Source organism: Acomys minous, assembly GCF_964271855.1.
Source record: "Acomys minous genome assembly, chromosome: 2".
NCBI lineage: Eukaryota > Metazoa > Chordata > Mammalia > Rodentia > Muridae > Acomys > Acomys minous.
Genome location: NC_140484.1, coordinates 43,608,564 through 43,618,164, shown reverse-complemented (window position 1 = coordinate 43,618,164; position 9,601 = coordinate 43,608,564).

Sequence of the window (9,601 nt, the reverse complement as noted above, 5' to 3'; positions counted from 1 at the left end):
TAAGCCAGCCCCAGTTCCTTTACAAGAGTTGCCGTGGTCATGGAGTTTCTCCACAGTGATAAGCCCCTAAGACAGTAGTGCACACCCATAACCCCAGCATTCTGAAAGCCAAGGTAAGAAGATGCAGAGTTCAAGGCCATCCTGAACAACTTTCAAAAGAGAGACATCAAGGAGGGAGGGAGAGGAGGAAGAAGAGAAGAAAAAAGGAAAAAAATTAAGAAGAAACATCCATGTAATTCTCTGAACAAAACGGAAATGTCAACAGAAGGCGCTAGGTCAGGGGTTCTTAACCTGGAGGGTCACAACCCGTGTATAAAAATTCAACCCTGGCCAATGTGGAGTCCAGGCAAATAATCTACACTATGCTCCTCTCTGCTGTGAGTAGAAGGTAGAAAAGAAAATAAACTTTCCAGAGCTGCCCCTGGTCCTCTTCCCTCAATGGCCAGCTCTATAGAAGGCAGCTCCAGCCTGCGAGGTATGTGGTGCACTGTCAAAAGCCCTGAAGAGGAACAAAAAGAGATGATTTAAGCAGTTTCTAAGTCCTGTATGCCATGGCCTTGGTTGGCATGTTTCCTAAGCTTCTTTCTAGCCTAAAATTACAGACCTACCTTTTTTTAATTTTGTTTTATTTTATTTTTTATTGTTTTGCTTTGTTCTGTTGTATGTATATATTTAAGTGTCTATATGGGGTATGCATGTGTGGTGTGTGTAGGTACACATGTAGTGTGGCATATATGTGGTGTGTGAGTGATATATATATATATGGTATGTGTTTAACTGTGTGGTATATATGGGAGATATGTAAGCAGGATATGTACGTGTGTGTGTGTGTGTGTGTGTGTGTGTGTGTGTGTGTGTGTGTGTTTATTGAGCCATGTACATGCACCTGAAGGCCATGAAAGTAAACTGGTGTCTTCCTCTTTTATTGTCCACTTTACTCTCCTGGGACAGTGTTTCTCTCTGAAACAGAAGTTCACCTTTTCAGCCAGGCTGGGTGGCCAGACAGCTCCTAGGATCCATGTGTCTCCACCCCCAAATACTGAGTTTATAGACACTCACAGGCATGCCTAACTCAACCCAATATTTTTTCTTATTATTTATTCTTCTCTCATACATCTTGACCACAGTTCCCCCTCCCTCTATTCCTCCCCGTAACCCCTACCTACCTCTCCTCTTCCCTAAATCCATTGCTTCTCCATTTCCCTTCAGAAAAGAACAGGCCTCCCAGGGATACCAACAGAACATGGCACAACAAGATGCAATAAGGCTTGGCACAAACGTTCATATCAAGGCTGGATGAGGCAACCCAGTAGGAGGAAAGGGGTCCCAAGAGCAGGCAAAAGAGTCAGAGACACCTCCATTCTATTAGGAGTCCCACAAAAACCCCAAGCTAACAACCATAACACATATGCAGAGGACCTAGCACAGACTCTTGTAGGCTCTGTGAGTGCTGCTTCAGCCTCTGAGCCACTATGATCCCTGCTTGGTTGGTTCTGTGTGTTATGGTCACACAGGCCAGTGGGATTTGCTGAAGGATGCAGAGGCATAATGATCTGAAGTCCCACATTTTTAATGGGTATTTGCTCAGCACTTGATTGAGTAAAATGCCAGTCAGAGTGTAGAAAACAGAGAGGTCAGTTCAGCTGGGTTCCCACCCTCCAGGAGCTCATGTAAATAAAATGGCAACAGGGTTTAAGAAATAGAGTGACAGAATATTTGAAGTGCCGTAGGCAATTGCAGTGAGGTCATAGGCAAGAACAAGAGGAAACCCTGGAAACTTTAGCAAAAATGGGGATCACACTGAGAATAAAAGAATTGGTTGGGTTTCCAGATAGACAAATCCTTTGGGAACAGGAGCCAGGGAGCTGGTTGTCAAGGGCTGCTCTGTGCTTCTTTAGCAGAATAGCATATACTGTATAGCTTATAGAAGTTGAAGCAGATTTGTTTTACAGTTCCAGAGACTGAGAAATCCAACAGCACTGTGCTTGCATCTGCCGAGGGCCTTCCTCCTTGCATCAGATGGCAAGAGGCACGCCCAGGTCTCTCTCATGAAGCCATTAATCCTACTGTGGATACCCCACCCTGGGACCTCCTCTAAACTGAGTAATCTCCCTAAGGTCCCACCCATCAACATGTGACTAGAGTAATAAAGTCCACCAGAGCATCATCAGGAGGTGCAATCAAATTATGGCAAGTACAGTCCAAACAGAAAAGCCATCATGAAGAAAGGCCTGGCACAACACACAGCCTACCCTGAAGTAATGTGACACAGTGTTGAGACTCCAGGGAAAGCACCACAATCAGAAAGGGCAAATCAAGGATGGCCTTCCAGTGCAGCCTGGCATCATGGACCGCTACTGTGACTACAGCAGCCTGCATGGGCTGTTGGTGAAGCAGAGCATGAGGCGGCTTCAGAATGCCTTCAGAAATTCTTTAACGTCTTCCGACATTATTTTGAAATGATTTCTTTCCCCTTCTCGGGGAAAACAGAAGACTGACACTCAGCCTATTATCTCTAAGCAAGTCCTGGCAAGATATCTGAGATAATTTCCCCGAAGATGAGCTGCATGTAAAAATAATGGCGGAACATGTAATGACTGCAGCTTCTCTAGTTAAAAAATCCCTCTTCAGCTCAGGGTCATGCTTCCCTGCTTTCTCTTTCTATTAGGGGAAAAACAGTGAAGCCTTGCTGGTCATAGGAGGAGAGAGAGCGGTGATCCCGTACATCACCTGTCCCTTCATCTCACTCTAACAGAATACCTTAGGCTCAGTAACTTATAAACCACACCCGCTCATTTGTGTCATTTCCACTGTCCTGAAGTCCAAGATCAAGGAGCCTCCAAGTAAGGGCCTCTCCACTATATACCAACATGGTGGGAAAGCAAAGAGGAACAAGAGATCAACCCCACATCCTTCAGCTCCCTTTTCCTTTTTAGTGAGTCTGGAATCCAATGCTAAGCAAGCACTCAACCCACTGAGTTACAACCTGACTGACGTAATAGCTCTTTTTATGACTGGCTGTGATCTACTTGTGAGGGCGGAGCTAACACCTCTCAGCACTACTGCACTGGGAAGTTACCAACACACATATGAAGGACACATGCGAGCATAGCATTTTCTAGCCATGTTCCCCACACACTCATTGAGTTTGGCCGTGGCTTAACAGACAATCTCCTTTGGCCTGCCCCTCTGATCTTTATAGAGGGCTGCCTAGGAGTCCTACATTGCTTAGATATATCAAAGAAACTTCACCTTTTGATGAAGGCTGTAAACAATATAGATACTATATGACCATTGAGTTTATTTTTGAAAGATTAGGTCATTTTTAAGCTCCTAGGATTGAATACTATTCTAGAAACTACCTTTCTGTTTCCACAGAAAGATCTAGTAGAATCCAGCCAGAAGAGAAGAGCATCCCTGGAAACTGGGCAGATTCTAAAAAATGTCTACCATATTATGTCATAAAAGTCAAAAGTATCAAAAAAAAAGATAAATAAGCAACTGTTTAACTCTATCCACAGTCAATTCCCATTCGGAAGTCTTTACCAGCCATTGGCAAGACCCCAAAGACCATTTTGACTATTTCCAAAAGCACTTTGCGCTTATATGGGGGGTAAATGTCGGGTTGGACAAACTAACTCCATTAATTTAAATTTACAATATAGTTCCAGGGCAGGGAGGAGGCTGGTTTAGGAAAAGGGTACAACGGTTAATCTTTTGGACTGCATGGAACATATTACTCCACTGGCCAGAAAGCTTTCAGACACATGCACAAACCAATAAGCATGATGTGCCAGTAAACATAGATGGGCCTGAATAGCCTCATCAGGAACAGGTCTTCGTGCCGTTGGGTTTAATTAGATAAAGGCACAAACTCCGCATCTATATTCACTCTAAAATAGAAGAGAGTTTCCAAGCTTATGAAGATCCAGACCTTAGGAGAGCAGAACTGAAATGCCTGAAATGGTTACAGAATAAGACAGCAAGCAACCAGCACTTAGGATGCTGGGCACAGGAGCCCAATATCCCAGGAAGGTCAAACAGCAGAACGGCACAGGGATGGGCTTGGCGAAGATGGCGAACCTGCATCCTTCCAGGACACAGGCTTCTAGCACTTTTAATTAAGGCCATTTCACGAATGGCTAGGGAAACATTGGAGAGTGAACAGTTTGTCAGACCTGTGAAACAGAGTGACTGTCAGCCCCGGGCCCCACCCCCACCCCCACCCCACTCCCACCGGCAGCTCCACCGCCCCTCAGCAGCGAACACACTAGAAAAGGAAGGCTGCACGAGCGTGTTTTCAATGATTAATCTCCCTGTTTCACTTTGAAACCTAAAAGGGAAAAAAAAAATGGAAGCATTCCTATTTCCCATTGAAAGTAATCCAGGCTTTATATCCTGGGTGTTTACATAAAGAGAGCTGTTTATTTAGAATCCTTGCTGATAAGGACACCACAGGCTCATAACTTATTATATATTCTCTTTCCATTTTGTCTTTTTTTTTTCTTGTTGGGGGAGGGAGAATTATGTATATTTTATGATAACCCAAAATGACTTATACATAAAAAATACAGACTTTAAAGATAAAAAGGATTAGTCGCAGGTAATGCATTTTCCATGAGTGGCTATAGGGCTCTCGGTTCCAAGAGGCACTGGCTGCATACAAATGAATTGATGAAAGTCTGACGCCGTGGTTAGGTGGCAAGGCTTATGCTTTGCTGGCGACAATTCTTAAAGTTACAATAAATCAGACAGACAGTGTCGGCCTTTGAGGATAAACCTGTGATGGCTTGTTGTGCCTCTCTGAATCGCCTCAGAGGCCCAGGGACTAAAAAGTGCCTAGATGTCACATTAAATCTACCGGGAGGGTGGAGCACTTCAAAGGGGAACGCAATCAGATCTGATGGAAAATACATTTTCTGAAAGCTACTGACAAAAAAGTAATCTTTGATGTGGATGTTGAATAACAATTGATATTGTCTTTCCTGACATTTTTCATTATTGCTGTCTTATACAGCCTACTTCATGTATTAAAGCAATATTAACTGTTTGACAGGGACAAATCCTCCAACTATCACATAAGCAATTGTTTCTGAATTGTCCTAGCCCAGTGCCTGTAAAACCCATCCCAATAACAGCTTTTAAATATGACGGTGGACTGTCTTCTCTGACTAGCTAGACACTGTCTGAGCTGGAGCGTGGTTCAGTGGAGTCTGGGGAATATTAAAAATGGTTAGATGGTTACAAGGCATCATTTGATTATAAGAAAGGCACAGAAGTGGTTTCTGAAGGTGAGTTTTAATGAGAGAGGTCTATAAAAGTTAGTCCTTATTATTCTCCCTTTTTTGGTACACATTTATGCCAGGTATATGTGCGCAACCCTCAGCTCTGCCACCATCCTCACAGCTCAAAGTGGGAAATAAAGGAATGTACAAAGGATCTTGGTTATTTATGCAGTGAAATAAAGTGATCTCTGGCTGGGCAAGCACCTATAAAATATACTAGAATTAAGTCCCTCCGGTATGCTTCTGGGGGAAACTTCATGCAGCCCAGGGAGGCACACGTCACTTTCAAAGCCCAGCATGCCTCCTGGGGTCTGATGTTTTAACCTTCCACTGTAAATACCTGTGGTTTCATTGTAGGTATTTGTGAGGCTTAAAATCTCTAATTTTCGCATGACCTTGAGCTTCCTGAGGAACCAGAAGGAAGGACTTACAAAGGAAGAGCTGAGATTTTCTTTTCCCATGAAATGGGGCTAATTGCACCCCAGAGTAAAAGACAGCAAACTAATAACCCACAATTCAAAATCACAAAACCATGACAACCCTGTGTTGTAGACTCTCAACAGTTATCATTTGCACGGAAGATGCCTAGGGGATGTGATGTATATTCTTCACTTACATTATTATTATTCCCCATATTCCCCAAAGCTTCTGGCATTCTCTTGCCTTGACAAGAGTATACCTCACCTTTATTGTTTATGGTGTAGAGATTATGCTCAATGTCTCCCTCTCCACTGGGATCTAAAGTTGGCTAGGTCAGATATATAAATATAACTTGAAACGAGGCATATGAGGAAAGAAAGAAAGAACACCAAAACTGGAGAATTAGAGCAAAGCATTAGCTCGTGAGACTCTGTGCTTAAACAACGCACATACATGCACACACACACACACACACACACACACACGCACACGCACACATGCACACACTCAGGCACACACATGCATACACACTTGCATGCACATTTTGACCTGTGCTTCATGGATACATCGTTAGGCCTGTGGTGAAGCAGAACATCTTGTCAAAGTATGAGGTGAAACAAAGTTGTTCCCTCCTGGCAGCTGGAAACAAAGAGAAAGCAAACACTGGATATGTCCAATAACTACTAAAGAGTATCACCCTGATGGCTAAGCTCCCTCCTACCCAGCCTTATCTACTTTTTACCTCCTAATACCTCCATAGGCTGGCGTCGTCCCAGCCTTCAGGATATGGGTCTTTGTGGAACATTTAGGATCTAAACTATACCTGTGTGCTTGAATTGTTCAAACAGAGAAGCTTTGGAGTATGCACAAAATTTGTCCTCAGCCTGGCCTTTCATGGATTCTGGAATATAATTTATAATAAATGTATGAGGTCAATAAGTATATATGACTTAAGAGTTTGTAGCAAGAAATTGGGATTTCTTTTAGTGGAGAAAGTCATTAAAATGTCATAGAATCACATGAGTCAGGGCTACCAAAGATATGCTACAAAAACAGGTGACCTGATTTTCTGATGGCCTTTTTTTTTTTTTAAGAAAAAAAAATGTTGATTTTGTTCCATGCTACACTGGTAACTTGAGCTATCAAATAACTGCTTATCCTATGGGAACCAGCCTATTAGAAATGCAATCTTAACATAGGCTTTCCTAATCCCACATGTAAAGAAGAGTTACAGAAAAGGACAGATCGCCCAAAGTGGGACTCGGTACACCTGTACACACACACACCCAGTCACCAGAGAAAACCTGCCACAGCACAGTCAGGAAGTCACTTTGCTATTGGTTCCTATATTCTCATCTAGAGACAAGAGTATGGTTTCTTAGTGGAGAGAATTAAGGTTGTGGCTTTTGACACCTAACTTTATTGAAAATCAAACTGAAAAGGCATCTTCCAGGAAAGAGCACAGAAGTCCTTAAAAAGACTCACAGATGTATGTGTGCCTTGGCATGGATTCTTGATGCCGGGGGGGGGGGGGGGGGGGGGGACGGGCGGCGGGAGGCCTCAGGGGAACTGGCTGTTCTGACGTAGTGCAAGGTGCCATGCTTTGAGCTCAGCTCCCTTGTGTGAGCAGCAGCTGAAGAACGCTGCAGTGCTGATAGCATTGGGGCCCGGAAGGCTCGTTGACAAGGCAATGCTGGCTAAGAAGGTACAGTTTCCAGGAGACACGTGCCTTTAAGAGACCAAGGTTCCATCTGATTCTCAGCAGCAATGCATCTATTCACTGAGGATGAGGACAGAAGACTGAGGGAATTACGTCTCTGGTACTCTTACCTGGGCTGGGGAAGATCTCAAATATCAAATATTAGATGAAAGCAGAAAATGCAGGGTTGGAAGGTCAGCTGCAGGGAGATGGAAACCATCGATCCTTGTCTATAAGAGTCTACAGGGTGAGGTGGCCTTAAGGCACTCTGATTCCTGCTGAGCCAGTGATAGCAGGCTTCTGCCCAGTCCTAGGTGAAAGTTACTTTTTAATTTGTTCACTTTACATCCTGAGTGTAGCCCCTCCTTCATTGCCTCCCAATCCCACCCTTCCTCCCTCATACCCTCTCCCTCCCTTCCCTAATCTCCAGAAAAGGAGAGCACTCCTCCCCTAACATCTGACCTCAGCCAATCAAATCTCATCTGGACTGCTTCTATCCTCTTCCACGGTGGCCTGGTAAGGCCACCCTGCCAGGGGGATGTGATCAATGAGTGGGCACCAGAGTCCATGTCAGAGATAACGTCTACTCCTCATATTATGGGACCCACGAGGAGACTGTGCTGTCTTTCGACTACATCTGAGATCTGAGCAGATGGTTTAGGTCCTCACCATGCATGGTCCTTGGTTGGTGCATCAGTCTCTGCAGCAACCCCCACCCCCACATCCCTCACTGCCGCACCTGGATTTGATTGTCCCATTGTGGAGCTCCTGTCCCCTCCAGGTCCTTCTATTCCCCAACCCTTCCATAAGACTCCCTCTGCTCCACCCCAAAGTTTGGCTGTGAGTCTCAGTATCTGCTTCAATCCCCCATTGGGTGGGGTCTTTCAGAGGACCGCTATGCTAGGCTCCCCTCCTGTTCCTTCTCTTCAACTGCTTCCAGTGTCTATTCTATTCGTCCTTTTGAATAAGAATTAAGCATTCTCCCTGGGTCTTCCTTGTTATTTAGCTTCTTAATGTCTGTGTGTCGTGTCGTAGTGTGGCTATCCTGTATTATGTGGCTAATATCCGCTTATAAATTAGTATATAGCAGGCATGTCTTTCTGGGTGAGATGTTTTTTAAGCATCTAGACAAGGCAAAACTTTACTTCTGATCAAGAGGGTGCACTGCTCACAAAAGCAGGCCAGCAAGCTGACCAGGGTGAGGACGCTTAGTCTTTATTGCCCCTTGGCTGCAGTCTGAGCTCACACTACCTCACTATTGGCTAGTTTTAAAAGGATTGATGCAAGGAGAGGAGTCAGCAGCTATTTTAATTCAAGAATTTAGGGGGGAGGCGGGGCAGGGCATGGGGGTTGATTTACATACAAGGTTGAAGAAATAAAAAGATTTGAATTCCTTATTCTAAATACATGTTCTAAACGATCTGATCTAAAAAGATAATATTTAATGTTTCTCACAAACCCCTCCTCTTTTTGTTTGTTTGCTTTTCAAAATAGGGTTTCTCTCTGTAACAACAGAGCCCTGGCTGTCCTGGAACTCTCTCTCTCTCTCTCTCTCTCTCTCTCTCTCTCTCTCTCTCTCTCTCTCTCTCTCTCTCTCTCTGTGTGTGTGTGTGTGTGTGTGGTGGGGGGGCCAGGCTGGCTTCGAACTCAGAGATCTGCCTGCCTCTGCCTTCCAAGTGCTGGGATTAAAATAATATCCCCTACCACCTCTGGCTTCTCTTCTTAATTTTAAGCATCTTGTCTTTAAACTTTTTAAGATGTTAGCTCAGTCCTGATATTACTTGATGAGCTGGGGTGGACAGGAAGGGGGACTCCCCTTTTCTGAAGAATAGGGGAGGGACGGTAGTAGAGGGAGGGAGGGCAGGAATGGGATTACAACCAGGATGTAAAGTATAATAAACAAATAAATAAATAAATAAACAAATGATGTTGGCTTTCTCTTTCAGCCATATCTTGAAGTAAGAAACTGCAGTTAAGTATTTTTGTTTTGTAATGGCTAACTCAATAAGCCTCTGAATTTGGTCCCTAACGTGAAGAATTCATTATTTCATCTATTTCATTAGCATGGCCCCTTACCCATAAGAATGTGAGGTAACCCTTGAGTGAGTTAGGAACCAGATCAGAGAACACAGATAAGAGATCAGAGATCCCAAACCAGTTTTTAGGGATGTGAGCATCTTTGGCCTCTGATTGGACC